Source organism: Macaca fascicularis, chromosome 2, assembly GCF_037993035.2.
Source record: "Macaca fascicularis isolate 582-1 chromosome 2, T2T-MFA8v1.1".
NCBI lineage: Eukaryota > Metazoa > Chordata > Mammalia > Primates > Cercopithecidae > Macaca > Macaca fascicularis.
Window position 1 is genome coordinate 66091399 of NC_088376.1, and position 6000 is coordinate 66097398.

Consider the following 6000-nt stretch of genomic DNA (forward strand, 5'->3'; position numbering starts at 1 on the left):
GCCTCCTGGGTTCACGCCATTCTCCTGCCTCAGCCTCCCGAGTAACTAGGACTACAGGCGCCTGCCACCTCGCCCGGCTAGTTTTTTGTATTTTTTAGTAGAGACGGGGTTTCACCATATTAGCCAGGATGGTCTCGATCTCCTGACCTCGTGATCCACCCGTCTCGGCCTCCCAAAGTGCTGGGATTACAGGCTTGAGCCACCGCGCCCGACCCATTTAAAAATATATTTATATCTATATTTTGTCAGAGACTGATACTTTTCTCCCAGAATCTTTTCTCTCTTTCTTCCTTTGAGATATAAAAACATAAATTGTTTTCCCACAAGCTGTCCAACCTGGTAGAGTTTAATGGTTCTCTTGGCTACTTAGTAGACCACATAACGTGGTTTTTCTTGATATTAGAAGTAAGATGTAGAATGTAAAGCAAATGATATATGCATTTTCCATGCCCTGTACTTAAGAGCAGCTGCTTATCTAATACTTTGTTACTTTTCTTGTGAGTTGGTGTACAAATGTCATAGCAGTAAGCCAGATTAATCCATATTCATGAGATAAACACCCTAGAAATGATGGACCCTGAGTATTGGTTTCACCTTGTAGGTCAGAGCTTCCAATTAGCCATTCCTTATCTATTTTTATACTTTTATATGCAAGATAAATAAAATCCTATCTTACTGACACCACTGCCTTTGATGTTCCTCTATTACAATAACTCAGCCTATGTCTTAACTAACACATATTGTCTCACATGAGATTAGTGTATAATATTTATTTTCTTTTGGAGCACACCTGGTTTGGTATCAGTATTACACTAGCCTTCTAAAGTATACATAGCAATATTACCATAATTTCTATTTTCTTCAAGAGTTTCATTAAGATCCAAGATATCTGTTCCTTTACTGTCTGCTTATGTTTATCTTTAAAGCTTTCTGGGCCTAGTTTATTTATTGTAAAATATTATTAATTATACGTATACTTTATTTAATGGCCACAAGATTATTTGGATAGGGTGGTTATTTTTATGCTGCTTTGACATTACTATAATTTGTTTAACTGAGTTTTGAACTGAATATTTTTAATACAATCCCTAACTAGATAATCTCTTGCAGCATCCATACTTACGTAGCATCATTGCTTCTTAATATTGTTCAATGATGCCTTCTGATTTTCTTCAAGATTACTCTTCTTAGAGATTTACTTTTATTCACTCATCCAAAAAATGTTGCTTTTTGTCTTCGGGATTTTTCACTGCATGTATTTTTTCTTAAATTAACACTTTGTTAAACTTCATTGCTTTCTGGTATCTCTATATTTTTAAATAAAAAACTTGGCTGTTAATTTGAACTATTTATTGTTAGTAACAAAAACACTTAAAATTATTAATGTCAATATAATTATCACTTTAGCTGAATTCCATAGTTTTTACTCTCTCTTAAGTATTTTTTATTTTTTGATAAATTATTTGTTTGAGAGTATAAACATTTTCAAATGTAGGAAGGACTTTTAGCTTATTTTGTCATTAATTTCCAACTCAATTATCATGACTAGAGTGGTGTGAACAAAGTTTTTGAAATTTATTGTGTAGCATCTGATAAGTTTGCATACATATTACATTTGTAGTTAAAAAGATGAGACATTCTCCACATTTAGAGTATAATTTACTACACATATCTGATGAATTAACTTTATTACATATTTGTGTTAAGTATTATTCTTGTTTTGATGGCTAGCTGATCTACTGTTTAATGAGAGATCTATATTCAAATTTTTAGCTCATTATAATATTTTCTATTCTCTTTGTAGTTCCATTAATTTTTGTTATTAGTATTATTTATACTGTTATTAGGTGTTTAGAATTAAAACATGTTTAAAATATGTGTGTGTATTTTTCTTAAATTGGATACTATATAGTTAGTAAGCAAAACTGCTTACTTTTTTGGGAGGGGTAGCTATCCCTTCAAGCATTTATCTTTTTTTTTTTATTACAAACAATCCCACTATACTCTTTTAGTTATTGCACAATGTATAATAAATTATCGTTGACTGTAGCCATCCTGTTGTGCTATCAAATACTTTATTCATTCTATCTAACTATATTTTTGCACTTATTGATCCTCCCTATTTTCTCAACCCCTTATACCCTTTGCAACTTCTGGAAGCCATCTTTCCATACTCTATCTTCATAAGTAAAATTGTTTTAATTTTTTTAATTCCCACAAATGAGTGAGAACATGTGAAGTTTATTTTTCTGTGGTGTGCTTATTTTACTTAACAATATGTTCCTCCAGTTCTGTTCATGATGCTGCAAATGGAATAATTTTATTTTTTTAATGCCTTAATAGCACTCCATTGTGTATATATACCACATTTTCTTTATTCATTCACCTGCTGATGAACACTTAGGTTGCCTCCAAATCTTGGCATTTGGAAGCCAATCTTGGCATATTGTGAATAGTGCTGCATTAAATATAAAAGCATAAATATATCTTTGATACACTGATTTCTTTATGTTGGGTATATACCTAGCAATGTAATTAATGAATCATATAAAAGCTCTATTTTTAGTTTTTTGAGGACCCTCCAAACAGTTGTCTATAGTGTAGTACTAATTTACATTCCCACCAACAGTGTACGAGGATTCCCTTTTCTCCAGATCACCACCAGCATGTGTTACTGTCTGTCTTTTAGATACAAGCCATTACACCTGGGATAAGATGATATCACTGTAGTTTGGCTTGCATTTCTATGATAATCAGTGATATTGAATACTTTTTTAACATATATACTTGTCATTTGTTGGTCTTCTCCTCAAAAATGTCTACTTAGAGCATTTGCCCATTTGATAGAGTAGTAGATTTTTTCTCTACTGAGTTGTTTGGCCTCCATATACATTCTGGTTACTAATCTCTTGTCAGATGTATAGTTTCCAATATATTCTTCCATTCTATGGGCTGTCCCTTCACTTTGTTGATTGTTTCCTTTAATATGACAAAGCTTTTTAACTTGATGTGACTTCATTTGTCCATTTTTGCTTTGGTTGCATGTGCTTGTGGGATATTGCTCAAGAAAGTTTTGCCTACACCAATGTCCTGGAGAGTTTCTCCAGGGTTTTCATTTAGTAGAGCCATAGTTTGAGGTGTTACATTTAAGTCTTTAATCCATTTTAATTTGATTATTATACATGATAAGAGATAAGGGTTTAATTTATTCTTCTTCATATAGATGCAGTTTTCCCAGCATCATTTATTGAAGACATTGTACTTCCCTGAATGTATGTTTTTGGCAACTTTGGAAAACATGAGTTCGCTGGTAGATGTATGGAGTTATTTCTGGGTTGTTTATTCTGTTCCATTTGTCTATGTGTCTGTTTTTATGCCAACACCATGTTGTTTCAGTTACTATACATCTGTAATATAATTTGAAGTCATGTAATGTGTTTCCTCCAGTTTTTTTTTTTTTTTTTTTTTTCTCTCTCTCTCTCAAGATAGCTTTGACTATGCTGGGTCTTTTGTGGATTCATATAAATTTTCAGCTTGTCTTTTTCTATTTCTGTGAAGACTGTCATTGATATTTTTATAGGGTTTTCATTGAATGTATAAATTGCTTTGGATAGTATGGACGTTTTAACAATATTGACTCTTCCAATCCAATCCAGGAACATTGAATATCTTTCAGTTTTTTTTTTTTTTTTCATCCTCTTCAATTTCTTTTAATCAAAGATATGTGGTTTTTATTGCAGAGATCTTGCATTTCTTTGGTTAAGTTTATTCCCAGGTATTTTATTTTATTTTATTTGTAGCTATTGTAAATAGGATTACTTTCTTGATTTCTTTCTCAGATTATTCACTGTTGGCAGATAGAAATGTCACTGATTTTTGAATCTTATATTTTTAAATCAGTTCAATTTTTTTTTTTTTTTTTGGTGAAGACTTTAGGATTTTCCAAATGTTACATTAGATCATCTGCAAAAAAGAGAATATTTTGGCTTTTTCTTTTCCAGTTTGAATGTCCTTTGTTTTATCCTCTTGTCTGATTGCTGTAGCTAAAATTTCCAGTACTATGTTTAATAACAATGCCAAAATAGGACATCTTTGTCGTGTTTCAGATTTTAGAGAAAAGACTTTCATTTGTTTCCCATTCAGTTATGATACCAGCTGTGAGTCTGTTGCATATAACTTTTACTATAGTGTGATATGTTCCTTCTATACCTAGTTTTATTTTTTTGAGAGTTTTTATCATGGAAAGACATAGAATTATATCGGATGTCTTTTCAATATTAATTGAAATGATCATATGGTTTTTGTCTTTCATTCTGTTGATATGATTTTTCACATTGATTGATTTGTGTATGGCGAGCAATCCTTGAATCTGTGGAAAAAATCTCACTTAATCATGATGAAAGATCTGTTTAAAGTGTTGTTGGAAATTTTGCATCAATATTCATCAATGACATTGCCCTCTAGTTTTCTTTTTGTGTGTTACTTTTCCTGATTTTACACTCACTGCAAAACTGGCCATGTAGAATGGGTTTGGAAGTATACTCTCTTCCTCTCTTTTTCAGAGAAATTTGAGTAGGATTGGAATTCGTTCTCTTTAAGCATTCGGTAATTTTCAATAGCGAGGCCTTGGAGTCCCACATATTTTTTGCTGGGAGATTTTTTTGTTACACCTTCAATCTCACTATTTATTGGTCTGTTCAGGTTTTGGATTTCTTTTTAGTTCAATCTTAATAGGTTGTATGTGTCTAAAAGTTTATCCACTTCTAGATTTTCCTATTCATTGACATATAGATGCATATAGTAGCCTCTAATAACCCTTTGTGTGCACTATCGGTTGTAATATTTCTTTTTATGTGTCTGATTTTATTTGTTGGGTTTCTATATCTTTTTCTTTATTAACCTGGTTAAAATTTTGTTTATGTTTTTAAAAAATCTATTTTCTGTTTTATTAATCTTTTTCATATTTCATTTTGATTTCATTTATTTCTGCTATGATATTTATTATTTTTTTTCTTCTGCTAATTTTGAGTTTGACTTGCTCCTGCTTTTCTAGTTTGTTAAGATGCATCATTGAGTTGATTATTTGAAGTTTTTCTACTTTTTTAATGCAGGCACTTATTTCTATAAACTTCTTTTAGTATTGCTTTTGCTGTATTTCATGGGTTTTTGTACATAGTATTTCCCTTGTCATTTATTTAAAGAAATTTTTCAATTTCCTTCTTATTTTCTTCATTGATCCACTGTTCTTACGGCAACATATTCTTCAATGTCCATGTGTTTGTATAGCTTCCACTTGCTCATGTTCTGTTATACGTCAGAGAATATTTTGACTGATAGTATTATAATACATCAGCATTATATGGCTTAGTATTTCTGAAGTATAACTTCAGTAAAACTTTGGGTGTTTATATTCCAGGTATATTGCATAAACTTCATATAGCTGTTTTATTTATTAATCCATTCTGATAATTTTGTCCCACAGTTACAAGTTTGAGTTGTAACTTTCAATGTTATTAGCCTTCACAGAAATTTGATGCTAGCTCTCTTAATTCTCTACATTGTATTTATTATTCATTTGAATTATTTTTATCTTAAAGAGTATTAATTTGTTTATTTTCTAGTACCTTTGTATTTTAATAAGATTATTTAATGTAATTGGTCTTATAGAAGGGCTTAAATGTACCACTTTATTTTACACTTTCTATTTTTTCTTCCTGTTATGTTTTTTTTTCTTTTCTAAACTTCCACATTTATTTTATTGTTTCCCTCCACGTTTTCATACTATATGTTGAGCATTCTTATACCAAACACATCTGATATCCAAGAAGCTCCAAAATCTGAAATTTTTGACTGCCCACATGATTCTAGTAGTGGAACCTAACACTTTTGCTTTCTGATGGTCCAATGTATACAAGCTTTGTCTCATGCAGAAAATGATTAAAAATATTATATAAAATTATCCCCCAACTATGTGTATAAGATGTATTTGCAACATAAATT